Source organism: Triticum aestivum, chromosome 4A, assembly GCF_018294505.1.
Source record: "Triticum aestivum cultivar Chinese Spring chromosome 4A, IWGSC CS RefSeq v2.1, whole genome shotgun sequence".
In the NCBI taxonomy this organism is placed as follows: Eukaryota; Viridiplantae; Streptophyta; class Magnoliopsida; order Poales; family Poaceae; genus Triticum; species Triticum aestivum.
In genome coordinates this window covers 476583897-476608780 of record NC_057803.1, presented here as the reverse complement: position 1 = coordinate 476608780, position 24884 = coordinate 476583897, and positions in this window count along the sequence as shown.

The following is a 24884-nucleotide window of genomic DNA, read 5'->3' as shown; positions in this document are numbered from 1 at the left end:
TGTAAAGGGATGGGACTGGAGTGTGCAAACGCAATTGGAGACACGGAGATTTTTGGCGTGGTTCCGATAGGTGGTGCTATCGTACATCCACGTTGATGGAGACTTCAACCCACGAAGGGTAACGGTTGTGTGAGCCAACGGAGGGCTCCACCCACGAAGGGTCCACGAAGAAGCAACCTTGTCTATCCCACTATGGCCATCGCCCACGAAGGACTTTCCTCACTAGGGTAGATCTCCACGAAGTAGGCGATCTCCTTGCCCGTACAAACTCCTTGGTTCAACTCCACAATCTTGACGGAGGCTCCCAAGTGACACCTAACCAATCTAGGAGACACCACTCTCCAAAAGGTAATATATGGTGTGTTGATGATGAACTCCTTGCTCTTTGTGCTTCAAATGATAGTCTCCCCAACACTCAACTCTCTCTCATAGGATTGGATTTGGTAGAAAGATGATTTGAGTGGAAAGCAACTTGGGGAAGGCTAGAGATCAAGATTTATGTGGTTGGAATGGAATATCTTGACCTCAACACAAGTGTAGGTGGTCCTCTCTCAGAAAATGAATGTTGGAAATGTAGGCATGTTCTGATGGCTCTCTCCAAGAATGAAGAGTGGGTGGAGGGGTATATATAGCCTCCACACAAAATCTAACCCTTACACACAAATCTCCAAACTCGGTGGGATCGACTTATAAGACTCGGTTGGACCGATTTGGTTCATAATGTGACCGTTAGGCATTTCGGTGGGACCGATGTGCTGGGGTTAGGGTAAAGCCTTATCTCGGTTGGACCGATTACACAAACTTGGTGGGACCAATTTTGGTAATAAGCTAAACAAAGAGTTGGACAAGCAAACTCGATGGGACCGATTTCATATTTCGGTGAGACCGAAATTAATGCAATAGGCAACAGAGAGTTTGCAAGCCCATCTCGGTGAGACCGAGATCCCATCGGTGAGACCGAATTGACTAGGGTTTCTGGCAGTGGCTATGTCAAGAGAACTCGGTGGTGCCGGGCCGAGTTTGACTTTTGGTTTGGGACAAATGTGGATGTGAGAAAGTGGTCGAGGGCTTTGGAACATATCACTAAGCACTTTGAGCAAGCAAGCAAGCCATTAAGCAACACCTCATCCCCTCTTAATAGTATTGGCTTTCCTATGGACTCAATGTGATCTTGGATCACTAAAATGAAAAATGTAGAGTCCTGAGATTTGAGCTTGAGCCAATCCTTTGTCCTTATCATCTCGAAGGGGTTCCACATCCTCTATTCCATGCCACTCCATTGTTGAACTTATCTGAAACATACTAGATGAAAGCATTAGTCCAACAAGCGATATGTTGGTATTAATTACCAAAATCACCCAGGGAGCACTTGTGCTTTCATTAGCATCTGAGATGACTTAAGCCTCAGGGCGGTTATCCTTATGAGCCGGGTCTTGGTCGTGGGGAATATCCCCAACAGGTACAGAGGGTTGTGCTTTCTAAATTCATCCATCTCATGCTCATCAAAAGGAATCCATTAACAAGGTTGATCAAGTCTTATTAATAAACTTCTTCCGAGTGACATGAAACCGGAGAACTTTCGAATAACACTAGGTTACCTCAACGGGGATATGCATGTCCCCAATAATAAGAATATCATATTTATTTTTGACATTAGGTAGAGCGAAGTCGAAACCTCCAATAGTAATAGTTGAAATTTTTCCAATAGAACTGATACTATGAACTTGAGATTGTTTCTTCTGAAAGTGTATCGTATGCTCATTACCATTAACATGAAAAATGGCATTGCCTTCATTGCAGTCAATAACAGCCCCTGCAGTATTCAAAAAGGGTCTACCAAGGATAATCGACATACTATCGTCCTCGGGAATATCAAGAATAACAAAGTCCGTTAAGATAGTAACGTTTGCAACCACAACAGGCACATCCTCACAAATACCGATGGGTATAGTAGTTGATTTATCATCCATTTGCAAAGAAATTTTAGTAGGTGTCAACTTATTTAAATAAAGTCTATGATACAAAGAGAAAGGCATAACACTAACACCGGCTCCAAGATCACATAAAGCAGTTTTAACATAGTTTCTTTTAATGGAGCATGGTATCACTACTAGGGAAAACCTTATACACAGAATATTACCAGTAGCGCTCTTCAAAATACGACGCTACTGCTATTTAGCAGCAGCGCGTTCTGTGAAAACACGCTGCTGAATAGAAAATAGTAGTAGCGCGTCATCTCTAAACCGCGCTGCTGCTCCCATTGCCATGACCTCGCCGTCCAGCTAGTTATAGCAGTAGCGCCTTATGCCTTACCCCGCTACTGCTATTCTCCTTAGCTGTAGCACTTTCTCATGCCCGCGCTACTACTAACCCTACCTTATCCCCACACGTACGGCCGACCCTGTCTCTCTCACTCACTCTCCCTCTCTCAGTCACTCCCGCCCGCGCCGTTAACCGTTGTCGTTCGTCGCCGCCGCCGCCGTCGTCCGTCCGCCACTGAGGTACTCCCTCCTTCTGTCCCTCCTCCTCCCACCGTGCCCTCCTCCCTCATCCTCCCTCCGCCTGCGGCCGCCCCCTCCTCCCTCCTCCGCCGGCAGCCCTCCTCCTCCTCCGGCTGACCCCTCCTCCTCCTCCTCTGGCCGCCCCCTCCCCCTCCTCTCTCCTCCCTCCCTCCCTCCCTTGTCTCTGTTTTTGCAAATAATAGGTAACTAGTTTATTTAGTAAGTGATTATTATAACTAGTTTATTTATATTAAGTGCTTAATAGAACTAGTTTATTTAGTAAGTGTTTAATAGAACTAGTTTATTTAGTAAGTAGTTAATAAAACTAGTTTATTTAGTAAGTAGTTAATAAAACTAGTTTATTTACTGTTAGGATTATATATAAGATATTTTCAAATGTTTTTTTCATATTTTGAACCATTTAAATGCAATGACCATCGATAAGTGGCCTATGTTTTGCCGGAGTGTTGATTAATTTCCGTTCCGGTAAATTTCAGGCGCTCGATATGTCCTTTTTAGCAAAGGTCATGCCGGATTTTTTGGGTTTTGCCGTCGAGTTATAATCTTTGAATTTTGAACACAGGAGATGTCTGATGACGATGGGATCCCGGAGTGTGTGTACTGCTACGATGATCGAGGTGTGTGCGATAGGTTTCCTCACCTACAAAACGATAGGTTTTTCACCGTGAAGCTAGAAGAGACCTTCGATGTTTGTATGGTACGCAACGACAAGCATTTCATCGTATTTAATATCATCACTTGTGCTTCTTTTGTTCAACGTGTAATTTATGGATTTTTTTTTCAATTTGATTAGTACATCCCGTGCCATGCTAGACCATATGTATTGGAGAAGCTTGGTTTTGGTTTAGATGACTTTGAGAATGTGGAGACGAGGAGGGCTCACTTAAGAACTAAACATGGTTATGAGTTTCTGGTTAAGTTCTACAATGCGGTCGATCGCTCCCATTTTGGTTGCTCTAATTGGGAAGCTCTCTGCAAGTCATATGGATTTGAGGAGGGAATGCGAATAAGATTTGATACTCGTCCCGAAGATTATGATGATGATGATAATATCGACATCTGGGTGGATGTGGATATGCCTCCAGTTTTGCCTAGATGTGAGTTTGCCAAACTAATTTGTTAAGTTCAGTAATTTATGTTGTTAATTTAAAACTATTTGGTGTTCATCCGTACTAAACTTATTTATTTATAATTTTCAGCTTATTTCTAATCTTCAAGAAATACTCGGAAGGTAGTAGACAACACATACTACAGCTATGACTCCAAGCTTAATTGTGAGGAGAAAGGTTATCTTGTCTCAATCATAGAAGATGTTGAGGCCTTCAAAAACAGTCACTCTATCAGCCCAAATTATACTAGATATGTGCCACTAGTCCATACATTGCTTGATGATAACTTCATTGCCAAAAACTTGGTAAGATTTTGTTAATGATGGTAACTTCATTGCATATACTATTCTTAAGTAAACCATTGCTAACTATATATGTCACTATTCCATTTTTGAACAGAGGCTCCCGAAGCAGGTTGTGCCTGATATGCTATTTACCGAAGGTGATATGCATATGGTTAGCTTACAACCTACTCCTTCGGAGGCTTACCATACTGCATACTCGATTTCTTCAAATGATGGAAGGCTCAAAATCAAAGAATGGAGCAAAGTGATGAATGCGCACACGCAAATAATTGGAGACAAAATGAATGTGCGCAAGCCACAAGTTGGAGATAGGTTTATGTCCATTCTCCATTATGGTGAAGGACCGGTTTATCTGTTTTATGGTATTTTAGCTAGGAGAGAGGAGTAGGTCCTAAGTATTAAGAACAATTAGTTAGTGTTGATTATATATGACTACAATGTCTTAGACTTGATGGTGATGCTGAGTAGGAGTAGTGATTATGATTACTATGATGATGAGGAGGAGTTGTTATTATAACTAGTGACGAAGTTGTTATATGACACTGGACGAAAATGATGATTATGAGGAGTTATGTGACAATGATGTATTATTATGATAAGTTTTTAATGATATTATGATGATGATGATAAGCTATTATGTCATTGGGTGAAAGAACCGCCGATTAGTTTCAAATGGATGGATCCAAAGTGACCATTGGTTACTTTGGATCCATGCACTTGAAACTAATCCAAGGTTCTTTCACCTAGTGATTTAATAACTCATTATGATGTAAAAACAATCTCTAAATTGCTACTGTATGAAAAATTGTATACAGGTATATGAATACGACCTAAAATTCAAGAGAAATGGAATAGGGAATAATAGTAGTAGCGATTGTTTTCGAAAGCGCTACTAGTAATTAGCAGTAGCGCTTGACTAGGCAAGCGCTACTACTAAGTAGATATAGCAGTAGCGAGTGCCTGTAGGCGCTACTGCTAAGCATTAGCTGTAGCGCCTTATCAGTAGCGCGCCTACCCGCGCTACTGATAGGCCAAAAACCGGCGCTACTGCTAGGCTTTTCCCTAGTAGTGTATAGTTGGTACTCCGGGATCTCCAAGTTTCTTTGGTATTCCACCCTTAAAAGTATAATTAGCAAGCATGGTGGAAATCTCAGCTTCTGGTATCTTTCTTTTATTAGTAACAATTTCTTTCATGTACTTAGCATAAGGAGGCATTTTAAGTATATCAGTCAAACGCATATGCAAAAAGATAGGTCTAATCATTTCAGCAAAGTGCTCAAAATCCTCATCATCCTTTTTCTTGGATGGCTTAGGAGGAAAGGGCATGGGTTTCTGAACCCATGGTTCCCTTTCTTTACCGTGTTTCCTAGCAACAAAGTCTCTTTTATCATAACGTTGATTCTTTGATTGTGGGTTATCAAGATCAACATCAGGTTCAATCTCTAAATCATTATCATTGCTAGGTTGAGCATCAACATGAACATCACCATTAACATTAGCACTAGGTTCATGTTCATTACTAGACTGTGTCTCAGCATCAGAAATAGAAATATCATTGGGATTCTCAGGTGTGTCTATAGCAGGTTCACTAGCATGCAAAGTCCTATCAGTTTTCTTTTTCTTTTTAGTATGAGGACTAGGTGCATCAGTATTAATTCTCTGAGAATCCTGCTCAATTCTCTTAGGATGGCCCTCAAGATACAACGGTTCCTGGGTCATCTTACCACCTCTAGTCATAAACCTAACAACATTATCATTATTGTTACTATTCAACTCATTGAGCAAATCATCCTAAGCTTTAAGTACTTGTTCTACTGCTACCTCTTGAGCATGCATTGGTTTTCCCTTGAACAGGAAAGGGTGATGCAGCAAAGTAGCATAAGTATTTCCCTCAGTTTTTGAGAACCAAGGTATCAATCCAGTAGGAGATTACACGCAAATCGCCTAGTACCTGCAGAAACAAATAAGAACCTCGCAACCAACGTGATAAAGGGGTTGTCAATCCCTTCACGGCCACTTGCAAAAGTGAGATCTGATAAAGATAATAAGATAAATATTTTGGTATTCTCGTATAGATTGGAGAGTAAAGATTGCAAAATAAATAGTAACTAGAATTGTAGATTGGAAACTTATATGATGTAAAGTAGACCCGGGGGCCATAGGTTTCACTAGTGGCTTCTCTCAAGATAGCATATATTACGGTGGGTGAACAAATTACTGCCGAGCAATTGATAGAAAAGCGCACAGTTATGAGAATATCTAGGCATGATCATGAACATAGGCATCACGTCCGTGTCAAGTAGACCGAAACGATTCTGCATCTACAACTATTACTCCACACATCGACCGCTATCCAGCATGCATCTAGAGTATCAAGTTCATAAGAACAGAGTAACGCATTAGGCAAGATGACATGATGTAGAGGGATAAACTCAAGCAATATGATATAAACCCCATCTTTTTATCCTCAATGGCAACAATACAATACCCATCGGCTCCCTTTCTATCACTGGGATCGAGCACCGCAAGATTGACCCCAAAGCTAAGCACTTCTCCCATTGCAAGAAAGATCAATCCAGTAGGCCAAACCAAACTGATAATTCAAAGAGACTTGCAAAGATATCAAATCATGCATATAAGAATTCAGAGAAGAATCAAATATTGTTCATAGATAAACTTGATCATAAACCCACAATTCATCGGATCTCGGCAAACACACCACAAAAAGTATTACATCAAATAGATCTCCAAGAACATCGAGGAGGACTTTGTATTGAGAACCAAAGAGAGAGAAGAAGCCATCTAGCTAATAACTATGGACCTGAAGGTCTCTGGTAAACTACTCACACATCATCGGAGAGGCTATGGTGTTGATGTAGAAGCCCTCCGTCATCGAATCCCCCTCCGGTAGATCACCGAAAAAGGTCCCCAGATGGGATCTCACGGGTACAGAAGGTTGCAGCGGTGGAAAAGTGGTTTCGTGGCTCCCCTGGATGTTTTCAGGGTATAAGAGTATATATAGGTGAAAGAAGTAGGTCGGTGGAGCTACGAGCGGCCCACGAGGGGGGGCACGCCTACCCCTGCCTCGTGGCCACCTCATGGCTTCCTTGACCTCCACTCCAAGTCTCCTGGATTGCGTTTGTTCCAAAAAAAGATCCTCGCGAAGGTTTCATTCCATTTGGATTCCGTTTGATATTCCTTTTCTGCTAAACACTGAAATAGGCAAAAAAACAGCAATTTGCACTAGGCCTTTGGTTAATAGGTTAGTCCCAAAAATAATATAAAAGTGCATATTAAAGCCCATTAAACATCCAAAATAGATAATATAATAGCATGGAACAATAAAAAATTATAGATACGTTGGAGACATATCATCTACTTGTGTTGTAACCATGGAAGCATGATAAGCTTCAGATCATTAACAGTTCTATTCATATAATTACTCAAGTGATCAAGCATGCAAGCATTACTTTTCAATTGTCTACTAACATAGGCATTGAAATTCTCTTGTTTAACAATGAAATTATCAAACTCATCCAAGCATTGTCGAGCAGACTTATTATGAGGTATATGACCTTCATCAAATCTACGGAGAGAGTTTACCTCTACTAACTATGTCGGGTTATCAAGACCATGTATTTCTTCAATAGGTGGTAAATTTTTAACATCTCCAGCTTTAATACCTTTTTATTTCATAGATTTCTTTGCCTCTTGCCTATCTTCAGGGCTGATAAATAGAATACCCCTTTTCTTCGGAGTTGGGTCTAGAATTGGTTCAGGAATTGTCCAATCATTTTCATTACTCAATATATTATTCAATAGCAATTCAGCTTGCTCAACAGTTCTTTCCCTGAAAACACAACCAGCACAACTATCCAGGTGGTCTCTGGAAGCATCGGTTAGTCCATTATAAAATATATCAAGTATTTCATTTTCCTTCAGAGGATGATCAGGCAAAGCACTAAGTAATTGGAGAAGCCTCCCCCAAGCTTGTGGGAAACTCTCTTCTTCAACTTGCATAAAATTAAATATTTCCTTTAAAGCAACCTGTTTCTTATGAGCGGGGAAATATTTTTAGAGAAGTGGTAAATCATATCCTGGGGACTACGCACACAACCAGGAGCAGGAGAATTAAACCATAATTTAGCATCACCCTTTAATGAGAAAGGAAACAATTTGAGAATATAGTAATAGTGAATTTTTTCCTCATGAGCAAATAGGGTGACTATATCATTCAATTTAGTAAGATGTGCCACAACTGTTTCAGATTCATAACCATGAAAAGGATCAGATTCAACCAAAATAATTAACTCGGTATAGACAGAGAATTCATAATCCTTATCAGTAACAAAGATAGGTGAAGTAGAAAAAGTGGGATCATATTTCATTCTAGCATTCAAGGATTTTTCTTTCAGCTTAGCTAATAATTTCTTAAGATCCTCTCTACCACTGCAAGAAAAGAAGTCTCTAGAAGTTTCTTCATCCATAACATAACCCTCAGGAACAACAGGCAATTCATATCTAGGGGGAGAATCATAATCATCAGTTTCAATAATATCATTAGTTTTGGTAATTTCATTCTCTCTAACCTTACCAAGTTGTTCATCAAGAAATTCACCTAGTGGCACAGTATTATCAAGCAGAGAAGTAGTTTCATCATAAGCATCATGCATAGCAGAAGTGGCATCATCAATAACATGCGACATATCGGAATCAATAGCAGGTGTAGGTGTCACAAGTTTACTCAAAATAGAAGGAGAATCAAGTGCAGAGCTAGATGGTAGTTCCTTACCTCCGCTCATAGTTGAGGGAAAATATTGGTTCTTTGATATTTCAACTTCCTCATAGTGATCAACAGATATAAATCCCAAGTGACTCGGAGATTATAGCTATGCTCCCCGACAACGGTGCCAGAAAAAGGTCTTGATAACCTACAAGTATAGGGGATTGCAACAATTTTCGAGGGTAGAGTATTCAACCCAAATTTATTGATTCGACACAAGGGGAGCCAAAGAATATTCTCAAGTATTAGCAGCTGAGTTGTCAATTCAACCACACCTGAAAGACTTAATATCTGCAGCAAAGTATTTAGTAGCAAAATAGTATGGAAGTAAAGGTGACAGTAGCGAAAGTGATAGTAGCAGTATTGTAGCAATCATAACAGAGGTAACGGAAAAGTAACTGAGCAAAGATCAATATGTGAAAAGCTCGTAGGCGATGGATCCATGATGGATAATTATGTCGGATGGCATTCATCATGCAACGGTTATAACATAGGGTGACACAAAACTAGCTCCAATTCATCAATATAATGTAGGCATGTATTCCGAATATAGTCATACGTGCTTATCGAAAAGAACTTGCATGACATCTTTTGTCCTACCCTCCTGTGGCAGTGGGGTCCTATTGGAAACTAAGGGATATTAAGGCCTCCTTTTAATAGAGTACCGGGCCAAAGCATTAGCACTTAGTGAATACATGAACTCCTCAAACTATGGTCATCACCAGGAGTGGTCCCGACTATTGTCACTCCGGGGTTGCCGGATCATAACACGTAGTAGGTGACTATAACTTGCAATATCGGATCAATAACACAAATATATTAATGAAAACATAAAGGGTTCAGATCTGAAATCTTGGCACTCGGGCCCTAGTGACAAGCATTAGGCATAGCAAAGTCATAGCAACATCAATCTTAGAACACAATGGATACTAGGGATCAAACCCTAACAAAACTAACTCGATTACATGGTAAATCTCATCCAACCCATCATGGTCCAGAAAGCCTACGATGGAATTACTCACGCACGGCGGTGAGCATCATGAAATTGGTGATGGAGGATGGTTGATGATGACGATGGCGACGGATTACCCTCTCTGGAGCCCCGAACGGACTCCAAATCTGCCCTCCCGAGGAAGAATAGGGCTTGGCGGCGGCTCTGTATCGTAAAACGCAATGAATCCTTCTCTCTGATTTTTTCTCCCCGAAAGTGAATATATGGAGTTGGAGTTGAGGTCGATGGAGGTCCAGGGGGCCCACAAGGTCGGAGGGCGCGCCCCCACCCTTGTGGCCAGGGTGTGGGCCTCCTTTTGTTGATTCTTTCGCCAATATTTTTTATTAATTCCAAAAGTTATCTCCGTGAAGTTTCAGGTCATTCCGAGAACTTCTTATTTTGCACAAAAATAACACCATGGCAATTCTGCTGAAAGCAGCGTCAGTCCGGGTTAGTTCTATTCAAATCATGCAAGTTAGAGTCCAAAACAAGGGCAAAAGTGTTTGGGAAAGTAGATACGACGGAGACGTATCAAAGGCTAGCAAATAGATTGAGAAGCAACCAACCAAGAAACGAAAATTCTCATAAACGAGCATTAATCATAAGTAACACCGAATAATGCACCACAAGTAGGATGTAATTTCATCGCATAACTATTGACTTTCATGCTTGCATAGGGAATCACAAACCTTAACACTAGTATTATTAATAAAGCATAATTACTCACCAGCATCATTCACATATTACTATCATCATATCTCGAAACTATTGCAAAGAATCAAGTTTATAATGTCCGATGATCTTCATGAAAGTTTTTATTATACCCCTCTTGGATATCTATCACTTTGGAACTAAATTTATATATTTCCATTTCTTATAACAAGCTCAAATAAATTTAAGTGAAGAACATGAGCATAACAATTTTCATCTCTCAAAATAATATAAGTGAAGCATGAGAGAATATCTTCCAAAATCTACTAACTCTCAATCTAAGTGAAGCATGAGAGTATTTCTTCAAAAACTAAAGCACCACCGTGCTCAAAAAGATATAAGTGAAGGACTAGAGTAATTTCATAGCTCAAAAAATTTAAGTGAAGCACATAGAGCAATTCTAACAAAACATAGCATAATTATATATGGCTCTCTCAAATAGGTGTGTTAAGCAAGTATGATTGTGAAAACTTAAAAGCAAAACAAACAAAGACTCATATAATACAAGATGCTCCAAGCAAGACTCATGATATGTGACAAAATAAAAATATAGCTCCAAGTAAAATTACCGATGGTTGTTAGAAGAAAGAGGGGATGCCTTCCGGGGCATCCCTAAGCTTAGGTTCTTGGTTATCCCTGAATATTACCTCGGGGTGCCATGGGCATCCCCAAGCTTAAGCTCTTTTCACTCCTCTCACCCAAAACTTGAAAATTTCAATCACACAAAACTTAACAAAACGTTCGTGAGATCCGTTAGTATAATAAAGCAAATCACCACTTTAAGTATTGTTGCAAACCCATTCATATTTTATTATTGCATTATACCTACTATATTCTAAATTTACCATGGCTTATACCCTCTAGTATAATCCATAGATTCATCAAAATAAGCACACAATGCAACGAAAACAGAATCTGTCAAAAACAGAACAGCCTGTAGTAATCTGAACATTGACCATACTTCTGTAACTCCAAAAAATCAGCAACGTTAAGAAAACATAGGCAATTTGTATATCAATATTGTGTAAAAAATTCATAATTTTATCGCACTTCTGTGATTTTTAACAATTCTTCTATTGGGCGCAAAAGTTTCTGTTTTTCAACAAGATCAAATCAACTATCACCCAACATGATCCCAAAGGCTTTACTTGGCACAAACACTAATTAAAACATAAAAAGACAATCATAACAGTAGCATATTTGTGCAAACACTCAATAATAGAAAGAAAAAAGGCAAAAATAAATTTTATTCATTGGGTTGCCTCCCAACAAGCGCTATCGTTTTATGCCCCTAGCTAGGCATAATGCATAGGTTCAAGTATTCTCATCTTTATTTTTTGATCCCTAGGTTGCCCTCATGATTGATTCATATGGTGGCTTAATTATTGTTCTAGGGAAGTGCTCCATACACTTTCTTAGTGGAAATTGAAATATAATATTCCCTTCTTTCATATGAATCACGACACCTATAGTTTGTAAAAATGGTCTACCAAGTATGATGGGACAAGATAGATTGCAATCAATATCAAGAACAATAAAATCTACGGGCACATATTTCCTATTTGCAAGAAGAACATCATTAATTCTTCCCAAAGGCTTTTTAATAGTAGAATCCACCAAGTGCAAATTAAGAGAAAATTCTTCAATATTGGTAAGATCAAACACATCACATAGAGATTTCAGAATTGTGGAAACACTAGCACCCAAATCACATAAAGGAAAGCACTCATAATTTTTAATCTTGACTTTAATGGTAGGTTCCCATTCATCATACAATTTTCTAGGAATTGAAATCTCTAATCCCAACTTTTCTTCTAATGCTTTCATCATCGCTTCTACGATATGTTTAGTAAAAGCTTTATTTTGTTCATAGGCATTGGGTGAATTTAACATGAATTGCAACAAAGAAATACATTCAATCAAAGAGCAACTATCATAACTAAAGTCTTTGTAATCCAAAAGAGTGGGCACATCACTAGTTAAAGATTTGACCTCCCAAACCCACTTTTATCAATTTTTTCAACAAGATTTTCACCCTACGAATTATGAGGAAGCCCTTTAGCTTAAGTTGACTCTTCTTCAGTCCTATTTTCATCAAGATTAATATTACTAAAGAAAGAATCAATAGAAGAAAGACCAATCTTTTTAAGATCTTCATTACCCTCTAAAGTGTTGCCATCTGATTTACTAGTGTAGCTTGTGCATCTTATATTTTACCTAGTAAATTTTCAGTATGAGCATACTTAGATTGAAGATTAGAAACTTCTCTACTAACATGATCAAGTTGTGTCATTATAGCATCTAGCAAAATAGAGTGTTCTTTAAGCTCTTCGGTAAAAATCTTATTATGCTCAAATTGTATAGCCATATATTCCTTGGTAATTTTTTCAATCTCGAGCAAAATATTGGGGTCAAGAATATCATAGTACTTTCTTTGAGACATCGTGGCTATGCAAACAAGATCACACGCAAAAAAAGATTGAATGATCAAATGGCAAACAAAAAAGAAGGCAAATATTTTTGTGCTTTTCGCAAAAACATTTTAGAAGTTGGGGAGATGAAAACGAGAGGCAAATGGAAAATAATGTAAATTGCAAGGAGATGAGATTTGTGATTAGGAACCTGATAGATGTTGATGATGTCTCCCCAACAACGGCGCCATAAATTCTTCCTAATTGCTTGTATCTGCGTTGGTATTTCCACGAAGAGGAGACGATGATGCAGCACAACAATGGTAAGTATTTCCTCAATTATGAAACCAAGGTTATCAATTGATACAACTTCAACGTATCTATAATTTATGAAGTATTCATGTCGTATTTACAACAATTTCATATGTTTTGGTATGATTTGCATGGAACTAACCCGGACTGACGTTGTTTTCAGCAGAACAACCGTGGTGTTGTTTTTTTGTGAAGAAATAAAAGTTCTCCAAATGCAATGAAACTTTATGACAATTTTTTTGGAACAAAAGAGGCACTAGAAGATTTGTGGGAGGACTAGAAGGTGAATGAGGTGAGCACAAGACACCTGGGCATGCCAGGAGACCCAGGCGCACCCAGGTGGGTTGTGCCCACCTCGAGGCCCATCTTCGCGTAATTCCAACGCTAAAAATCCTATAAATAGAGAAACCATCAGAAATAACCCTAGATCAGAAGTTCCGCCGCCGCAAGCCTCTGTAGCCACGAAAAACCAATCTAGACGCTGTTCTGGCACTCCGCCGGAGGGGGAAATCATCACCGGTGGACATCTTCATCATCCTGGCAGCCACCATGATGATGAGGGAGTAGTCCACCCTCGGGACTGAGGGTTTGTACCAGTAGCTATGTGTTTAATCTCTCTCTGTCTCTCATGTTCTTGAGATGTCACAATCTTGATGTATCACGGGCTTTGTTAATATAGTTGGATCATATGGTGTTTTCCCCTATCTATCTTGTTGTGAATTGAGTTTTCCCTTTGAGATTTTGTTCTTATCGGATTGAATACTTTTATGGATTTGAGAACGCTTGGTGTATGTCTTGCTATGAATACCCGTGGTGACAATGGAGTATCATATTGATTCACTTGATATGTGTTTTGGCACTCAACTCGCGGATTCCCAAGGTGACATTGGGGTAATCTATGCATAGGGGTTGATGCACGTTCTCGTATTTGTTTCTTCTATAGAATTCTTGGGGCACTCTTTGAGGTTCTTTGTGTTAGATTGAGTATTATGAATCTGAAATTGTTTGACGCAAATCATATAATCAACTCATGGATACTCGCGGTGACATTGGAGTATATAGGTGACACTAGAGTTGGTTGATGTGTATCATATGGTGTTATTTTAGTACGAACTCTAGGATAGATTGATCGAAAAGAATAGCTTTGATGTGGTTTTGTACCCTACAAACAATTTATTCTTATGTTCTCCGCTAGATAGGAACTTTGGAGTGATTCTTCATCACACATTGAGGGATGGTTATATGATCCAATTATATTAGCATTGTTGAGAGATTACACTAGCGAAAGTATGGACCCTAGGCCTCATTTTCAAGCATTGCAATACTGTTTGTGCTCATTTTTGTTACTTGCTACCTTGCTATTTTTTTAATATTCCTATAACAAAAATCAATATCTACTATCATTACTACACTTGTATCACCATCTCTTCGCCGAACTAGTGCACTTATACAAATTACCATTGTAGTGTTGGGGACACAAGAGACTTTTTGCTATTTGGTTGCAGGGTTGTTTGAGAGAGACCATATTCATCCTATGCCTCCCACGGATTGATAAATCTTAGGTCATCCACTTAAGGGAAATTTGCTACTGTCCTACAAAACTCTGCGCTTGGAGGCCCAACACGAGTCTACAAGAACAAGTTGTGTAGTAGAAATCATCAATCCAGTAGGAGAACCAAGGAACAATGTGTAAACGGTACCTCCACACAAAGAACAAATACTTGCAACCCAACGCATAAGAGGGGTTGTTAATCCATCCTTGGTATTGAGATAGATAAAATTGTATGTGATTGGATAAATAGGTCTAACAATAACACAAAATAAAATAAATAAAGAAAAAGTGCAGCAAGGTACTTTTGGGTTTTTGGAATAATAGATCTGAAAATAATATGATAGAAAATAGACCCAGGGGGTCGTAGATTTCACTAGTGGCTTCTCTCAAGAAAATAGCATACAGTGGGTAAACAAATTACTGTTGGGTAATTGATAGAAGAGCAAATAATTATGACGATATCCAAGGCAATGATCATGTATATAGGCATCACATCCAAGATTAGTAGGCCGACTCCTGCCTGCATCTACTACTATTACTCCACACATCGACCGCTATCCAGCATGCATTTAGTGTATTAAGTTCATGGTGAAACAGAGTAATACAATAAGAACGATGACATGATGTAGACTAGATCTTTTCATGTAGGAATTAGACCCCATCTTTTTATCCTTAATAGCAATGATACATGCGTGTCATGTCTCCTTCTGTCACTGAGATTGAGCACCGCAACATCAAACCCATCACAAAGCACCTCTTCCTATTGCAGGAAAAATCAATCTAGTTGGCCTAACTAAACCGAAATTTTAGAGAAGAAATACGAGGCTATAATAATCATGCATATAAGAGATCAAAGAAGACTCAAATAATATTCATACATAGAACTGATCATAAACTCACAATTCATCAGATACCAAAAACACATCGCAAAAAGTCATTACATCAAATAGATCTCCAAGAACATCGAGGAAAATATTATATTGAGAATCAAAAAGAGAGAAGAAGCCATATAGCTACTGCCTACGGACCCGTAGGTCTATGGCAAACTACTCATGCATCATCGGAGGAGCACCGATGAGTATGAAGAACCCCTCCGTGATCGTGTTCCCCTCTGGCAAGGTGCCTAAAAAGGGCTCTAGATTGGATATCATGGTTCTGGAACTTGCGGCAGATGGAATTGTGTTTCATCGACTCCCCTAGGGTTTTTGGAATATTTGGATATTTATAGAGCTGAGAGGCGGTGGAACGAACTCCTATGGGCCCTGATACGTCCATCTTGCATCATGTTTTCCTACTGTTATTTATGATGTTTTTATCCATAATAATGCATTTTGGAGTAATTCTAATGCCTTTTCTCTCATAATATGCAAGGTATATACAAAGAGGGAGAATTCCGGCAGCTGGAAATCTGGACCTGGAAAAGCTACGTCAGGCTACCTATTCTGCACAACTCCAAACAAGCTAAAACTCCACAGAGAATTTTTATGGAATATGTGAACAATACTGGAGCAAATAAGTACCAAAGGGGACCTACCAGGTGGGCACAACCCACCTGGGCACGCCAGGGAGCCCAGGCGCGCCCTGGTGGGTTGTGCTCACCCAGGCCCACCCCCGGTGCCCATCTTCTGGTATATAAGTCAATTTGACCTAGAAAAAAATAAGGAGAGTACTTTCGGGACGGAGCGCCGCCGTCTCAAGGCGGAACTTGGGCAGGAGCACTTTTGCCCTCCGGTGGAGCGATTCCGTCGGGGGAACTTCCCTCCTAGAGGGGGAAATCATCATCCTCATCATCACCAACAACAACTCTCCCATCCCGGGGAGGGCAATCTCCATTAACATGTTCAACAACACCATCCCATCTCAAAGCCTAGTTCATCTCTTATGTTCAATCTTGTTACCGGAACTATAGATTGGTGCTTCTGGATGACGAGTAGTGTTGATTACATCTTGTAGTTGATTACTATATGGTTTATTTGGTGGAAGATTATATGTTCAGATCTAATATGCAATTTAATACCCCTCTGATCTTGAGCATGATTATCATTTGTGAGTAGTTACTTTTGTTCTTGAGGTCATGTGAGAAATCATGTTGCAAGTAATCATGTGAACTTGATATGTGTTCGATATTTTGATAGTATGTATGTTGTGATTCCTTTAGTGGTGTCATGTGAACGTCGACTACATGAAACTTCACCACATTTGGGCCTAAGGGAATGCATTGTGGAGTAGCAATTAGATGATGGGTTACGAGAGTGACAGAAGCTTAAACCCCAGTTTATGCGCTATTCCATAAGGGATCGATTGGATCCAAAAGTTTAATGCTATGGTTAGAATTTATTCTTAATAATTTTCTTGTAGTTGTGGATGCTTGCGGGAGGGTTAATCATAAGTAGGAGGTTTGTTAAAGTAAGAACAACACCTAAGCACCGGTCCACCCACATATCAAATTATCAAAGAACCGAACACGAATCAAACCAACATGGTGAAAGTGACTAGATGAAAATCTTGTGTACCCTCAAGAACGCTTTGCTTATCATAAGAGACCGTTTTGCCATGTCCTTTGACTCAAAAGTATTGGGCTACCTTGCTGCACCTTTTCTACTATTATCGTTACTTGGTCGTTACAAATTATCTTGCTATCAAACTCCTTTGTTACTTACAATTTCATCACTTGCCGACATTACCTTGCTGAAAACCACTTGTCATTTCCTTCTGCTCCTCATTGGGTTCGACACTCTTACTTATTGAAAAGATCTACAATTGATCCCATATATGTGTGGGTCATCAAGGCTATTTTCTAGCGCCGTTGCCAGGGAGTGAAGCCCCTTTGGTAAGTGGAATTTGGTAAGGAAATATTTATATAGTGTGCTGAAATTTACGGTCACTTGTTACTATGGAAAACAATCCTTTGAGGGGTTTGTTAGGGGTATCTTCACCTCGACCGGAACCACAATTAGCTACCTCTCAACCTACTGCACCTACTGAAAATATTGAATATGAAATTCCTTCGGGTATGATAGAACAACTGATAGCTAATCCTTATGCAGGAGGCGGAACCGAACATCCTGATATGCACTTGATATATGTAGAACAAATTTGTGGATTGTTCAAGCTTGCAGGTTTACCCAGAGATGAAGTTATGAAGAAGGTTTTCCATTTGTCTTTGAAGGGCAAATAATTGGCATGGTATAGGCTATGCGATGATATTGGATCCTAGAATTGGAACCGATTGAAATTGGAGTTTCATCAAAAAAATTATCCTATGCATCTAGTTCATCGTGATCGGAATTATATATATATATATATATATATATATATAAATTTTTGGCCTCGTGAAGGAGAAAGTATCGCTCTAGCATCGGGGAGGCTTAAGTCAATGTTATATTCATGCCCCAATCATGAGCTCTCAAGAGAAATTATCATCCAGAATTTTTATGCTCAGCTTTCTCGTAATGATCAAACCATGCTTGATACTTCTTGTGTTGTTTCTTTTATGAAGAAGACTATTGAATTCCGGTGGGACATTTTGGAAAGAATTAAACGCAAATCTGAAGATTGGGAACTCAACGAAGGTAAAGAGTCAGGTATTAAACTCAAGTATGATTGTGTTAAATCTGTTATGAATACCGATGCTTTTCAAAAATTTAGCACTAAATATGGACTTGACTCTAAGATAGTAGCCTCCTTTTTTGAATCATTTGCTACTCATGTTGATCTCCCTTAAGAGAAGTGGTTTAAATATCACCCACCTATCAAAGAAGAAATTAGAGAACTGGTACCAATTAAAGAAGAAACTATACTTTACAATGTTGATCCAGTTGTTCCTACTGCTTACAGAGAGAAACCACCTTTCCCTGTTAGGATAAAGGAACATGCTAGATTTGCAACAATGGTCAACAAAAGTTACATTAGAACACCTAAACCTGATGAACAAATTAAAGTAGAACCTAGTATTTCTATGGTTAAATATCTCTTAGAGGAAAATGTAGATGGGCATGTTATTTACTTCTGCGAAGAAGCTGCTAAAATTGCCAAACCTGATAAAAAGGGTAAACATAGACCTGTTGTTGGCATGCCCGTTGTCTCGGCTAAAATAGGAGATCACTGTTATCATGGTTTCTGTGACATAGGTGCTAGCATGAGTGCTATTCCTTATTCCTTATATCAAGAAATTATGAATGACATAGCACCCGCAGAGATAGAAGACATAGATGTTACTATTAAACTTGCTAACAGAGACACTATATCACCAATTGGGATTGTTAGAGATGTTGAAGTCTTGTGCGGGAAAATAAAATACCCTACTGATTTTCTTGTTCTTGGTTCCCCACAAGATGAGTTTTGTCCCATTATCTTTGATAGACCTTTCTTGAACACCGTTAATGCTAGAATAGACTGTGAGTAACAAACTGTCGGTGTTAGTTTTGGTGATGAGTCTCATGAGTTTAATTTTTCCAAGTTTAGTAGAAAGCTTCATGAAAAAAATTGCCTAGTAAAGATGAATTAATTGGTCTTACTTCTATTGTTGTGCCTCCTACTGATCCACTAGAACAATATTTGCTAGACCATGAAAATTATTTGCATATGCATGAAAGAAATGAAATAGCTAAGATTTTATTTGAACAACGTCCTCTGCTTAAACACAATTTGCCTACTGAAACTCTAGGAGGTCCTCCTCCACCTAAAGGTGATCCTGTGTTTGAATTAAAACAATTGCCAAACACTTTGAAATATGCTTATCTTGATGAAAAGAAGATATATCCTATTATTATTAGTGCTAATCTTTTAGAACATGAAGAAGAAAGATTATTGAAAGTTCTAAGGAAGCACCGAGCTACTATTGGATATACTCTTGATGATTTAAAGGGCATTAGTCCCACTCTATGTCAGCACAAGATTAATATGGAACCTGATGCTAAACCCATTGTTGATCACCAACGTCGGTTAAATCTAAAGATGAAATAAGTGGTAAGAACGGAAATATTAAAACTTCTGGAAGCAGGTATAATCTATCCCATAGATGATAGTAGATGGGTAAGTCTTGTTCACTTTGTCCCTGAGAAAGGAGGTATAACTGTTGTTCCTAATGATAAGAATGAACTTGTTCCACAAAGAATTGTTACAGGCTATAGAATGCTAATTGATTTTAGAAAGTTAAACAAAGCAACTAGAAAAGATCATTACCCTCTGCCTTTTATTGATCAAATGCTAGAAAGATTATCTAAGCACACACATTTTTGCTTCCATGATTGATATTCTGGTTTTTCACAAATACTTGTTTCTCAACCAGATCAAGAAAAGACCACTTTTACTTGTCCCTTTGGAACTTATGCTTATAGACGTATGCCTTTCGATTTATGCAATGCACTTGCTACCTTTAAAAAATGTATGACTGCTATATTCTCTGACTTCTGTGAAAAGATTGTTGAGGTTTTCATGGATAATTTCTCTGTTTATGGGAAGTCTTTTGATGATTTTTTAAGCAATCTTGACAGAGTTTTGCAGAGATGCAAGCAAACAAATCTTGTCTTGAATTGGGAAAAGTCCCACTTTATGGTTAATGAAGGTATTGTATTGGGCCATAAAATTTTTGAAAGAGGTATTGAAGTGGACAAAGCTAAGGTTGATGCAATTGAGAAAATGTCATGTCCTAAAGATATCAAAGGTATTCATAGTTTCTTAGGTCATGCTGGTTTCTATAGGAGATTTATAAATAACTTTTATAAAATCTCTAGGCCTCTTACGAATCTTTTCCAAAAGGATATTCCTTTTGTTTTTGATGATGATTGTTTAGAAGCCTTTGAAACACTCAAGAAAGCCTTAATTTATGCACCTATTGTTCAACCACCTGATTGGAACTTGCCTTTTGAAATTATGTGTGATGCTAGTGAGTATGTGATACGTCTCCAATGTATCTATAATTTTTTATTGTTCCATGCTATTATATTATCTGTTTTGGATGTTTATGGGCTTTATTATGCACTTTTATATTATTTTTGGGACTAACCTATTAACCGAGAGCCCAGTGCTAGCTTCTGTTTTTTCCTTGTTTCAGTGTTTCGCAGAAAAGGAATATCAAACGGAGTCCAAACGGAATGAAACCTATGGGAGCGTGATTTTTGGAACGAACGTGATCCAGGAGACTTGGAGTTGAAGTCAAGGAAGCTTCAAGGTGGCCACGAGGCAGGGAGGCACGCCCTACCCCCTTGGGCATGCCCCCCACCCTCATGGACCCCTCCTGGCTCCCCTGGCCGACTTCTTTCGCCTATATATGTCCATATACCCTAAAAACATCAGGGAGCAGAATAGATCAGGAGTTCCGCCGCCAGAAGCCTCCGTAGCCACCGAAAACCAATCTAGACCCGTTCCAGCACCCTGCCGGAGGGGGGAATCCCTCTCCGGTGGGCATCTTCATCATCCCGGTGCTCTCCATGATGAGGAGGGAGTAGTTCTCCCTCGGGGCTGAGGGTATGTACCAGTAGCTATGTGTTTGATCTCTCTCTCGTGTTCTTGAGGTGGTACGATCTTGATGTATCGTGAGCTTTGCCATTATATTTGGATCTTATGATGTTTCTCCCCCTCTACTCTCTTGTGATGAATTGAGTTTTCCCTTTGAAGTTGTCATATCGATTGAGTCTTTAAGGATTTTAGAACACTTGATGTATGTCTTACACGTGCTTATCTGTGGTGACAATGGGATGTCATGTGATCCACTTGATGTATGTTTTAGTGATCAACTTGTGAGTTCTGTGACCTCATGAACTTATGCACAGGGGTTGGCACACGTTTTCGTCTTGACTCTCCGATAGAAACTTTGGGGCACTCTTTGAAGTACTTTGTGTTGGTTGAATAGATGAATCTGAGATTATGTGATGCATATCGTATAATCATACCCATGGATACTTGAGGTGACATTAGAGTATCTAGGTGACATTAGGGTTTTGTTGATTTGTGTCTTAAGGTGTTATTCTAGTACAAACTCTATGATAGATTGAACGGAAAGAATAGCTTCATGTTATTTTACTACGGACTCTTGAATAGATCGATCAGAAAGGATAACTTTGAGGTGGTTTCGTATCCTACCATAATCTCTTCGTTTGTTCTCCTCTATTAGTGACTTTGGAGTGACTCTTTGTTGCATGTTGAGGGATAGTTATATGATCCAATTATGTTATTATTGTTGAGAGAACTTGCACTAGTGAAAGTATGAACCCTAGGCCTTGTTTCAACACATTGGAATGCCGTTTGTGCTCACTTTTATCACTTGTTACCTTGCTGTTTTTATATTTTCAGATTACAAAAACCATTATCTACAATCCATATTGCACTTGTATCACCATCTCTTCGCCGAACTAGTGCACCTATACAATTTACCATTGTATTGGGTGTGTTGGGGACACAAGAGACTCTTTTTTATTTGGTTGCAAGGTTGCTTGAGAGAGACCATCTTCATCCTACACCTCCCACGGATTGATAAACCTTAGGTCATCCACTTGAGGGAAATTTGCTACTGTCCTACAAACCTCTTCACTTGGAGGCTCAACAACGTCTACAAGAAGAAGGTTGTGTAGTAGACATCAAGCTCTTTTCTGGCGTCGTTGCCAGGGAGGTTAGTGCTTGAAGGTATATCTTTAGATCTTGCAATCGAATCTTTTAGTTTCTTGTTTTATGACTAGTTTAGTTTATAAAAGAAAACTACCAAAAAAATGGAATTGACTTTGCCTCATACGCTTCATCTTTTTAATATCTTTCATGAGAACGATGATAAGAAAAATTGTGCTCAAATGCTAGAAGAAGAAGTCTATAAAATGTTTGGCACTAAATCTTGGAATGATGAGCATGATTGCAATGTTGTTAGTATGAACTCTTTGAATATCCATAGTACTAATGACGATTGCACTAGTCATGATGAAAATATCTCGTATAAGCATGTTGATTTTTGTGGAGTGCATAGAGTTTGCAAGTATATACCAAACAGGGAAGATAGATTTTGCAAGAGGCATAAGTATTTAGAAACTAAATGGTTGCAAGAAAGGCTAGATGTTTGTGCTGAAAATTTAAACTTTCTTAGCCGTACTTGTGAACTTTGCAATGAATGTGATCATTTTAGTACCCAATGCAAATTGTTTCATGATCGTATCATGTCTAAAAATCGTGATGACTTGATTTCCCTTGCACATCATAATGAACTTAGTTTGCTCATGGGTTATGAAGAAATGAAACGTATAACTAAGGTTAGTCCAGAATTTGCCCTTGATAGAGTTCTTGATTTTGATCTAGAGGAAATTTATATGTATTGTGTGGTGAATTGCATTGAAAATCCTTATATTGCCAAGTATATAAAGAAAAGAAAACAAATAGAAGATGAAGATAATACTAATGAAAGAGAAGAGACTTCCCAATGTCCTCCTATTATTTCTTACGATGAGTCAGGTAACGAGGAGGAGATTTCTATTCAACCAATCTCATTAATAAGGAGCTCCAAAAAGAGGGTTAAACCCACACATGATGTGAAGAAGAAAAAGGAAAGACGGAGAAGCAAAGGTAAAAAGGTATCCCTCCCAAATGATGTTGCTCTTATTACTCAATGTGATGATGATAATTGCTATACTATTGGTGATATCCATACTATTAATGATGAGAGTGATTATGCTTATGATATGAAAAGGCCCAAACTTGGGGATGCTATGTTTGATGAGAATGACAAGTTTGAAAATATATTTGCTGCAATTAATGTTTTTCCCAAGCTTGGGGATGCTATGTTTAATGAAGATGATATTTTTAGTCTCCCAAGTTTTGATATACAAATTTATTATGATGATAGCATGCCTCCTACTTATGATGATTATATTGATGAAAGTGGGTTTGGAAGAGTGTCAACTTTAGGAAGTAATGATCCCACTATTTTGGAGGATGTTGAATCTTATTGTGATAATTATGAAAGTGGATTTGGAGAGGTCATGACTTTATTTAGTAATGATTCCACTATCTTGGAAGAGGTTTCAATTGATTATGATGAGAACAAAGTTGCTACTTATGATGATTATTGTGATGACACGTATGCTAACAAAAGTAGTGATGATTATATTTATAAAACTTGTCATGATTATGATTACCCATTTTCTGAACATTACTCTTTTAATGTGGAAAACAATTTATAGTATTCAAGTCTCTTATGATACTCCCACCATTCCGAATGAGAAGAATTTTGCTTATGTGGAGAGTAGTAAATTTTCTATGCTTGTAGATCATGAAAAGAATGCTCTATGTGATGGTTATATTGTTGAATTCATTCATTGTAATGCCCGGATAATCATGCTACAGTGATACTCTGCTAATGATGCCATGTTACCTCCGTTACTGATGCTAATCTATCGTTAGATCAAAACCGGTCCAAAATACAAATTCAAAATTTGGTAAATAATAAAAGTTTTCAAACATTAAAATAAAAATGTAACGGAGATTATGGTGTAGAAGACACAATTTTATAAAATGCATAAATATTTTAAATTGAATTAAAACAGAAAATAAATACAAAAGAGAAAAACAAACTAACAAAAAAAACCGGGGCTCCGGCCCAGCAGGCCACTGGCCCAACTGGGCCACGACCCACCAGACCGGCCCATCACCGCGCTCCATAACCCCCTCCCCACTCCAACGACACCCACTCTCCCCCACACTCCCTCGAAATATCTCCCCCCTCTCTCCCACGATTGGATCGGGATCGGGGAGGAGGTCGTCGCTCGCCCTTCGCCGTCCACCTCTGCCTGGAACGCCGCCTCGCCGGAGCTACCTCACCGGACTGCTCCTCTCCGCCACGCACGTCATCCCCAACCCCCTCCTCGACACCCGCTGCCCGAACCCCTACTCCCCGCCGTGAGCCGCGGCCCTCTCCCTTCCCTCTATCTTCCTCAGTGCGCCACTGCACGCCCGCGCGCCCGCGCTCAGCTGCACACGCCCGCGCCCAGCGCCCTGCCCCTGCTGCTGCTGCTTCTACAGCCCCGCCGCGCTCCACCGCTAGCCTCTGCTCCGCTGCTCGTTGTCGGCGCCTCCCCTGCTACCTTCGTCGTCGCCGCATCGGCCATGGCCTCGTCCCCACCTCGCTGCACGTCGTCCCGCGCCGCTCGCTCGCCCGCAACCCCCCGCGCAGCCGCCGTCCGTGCCGCTCGCCCACTTCGGCCGCGCCCA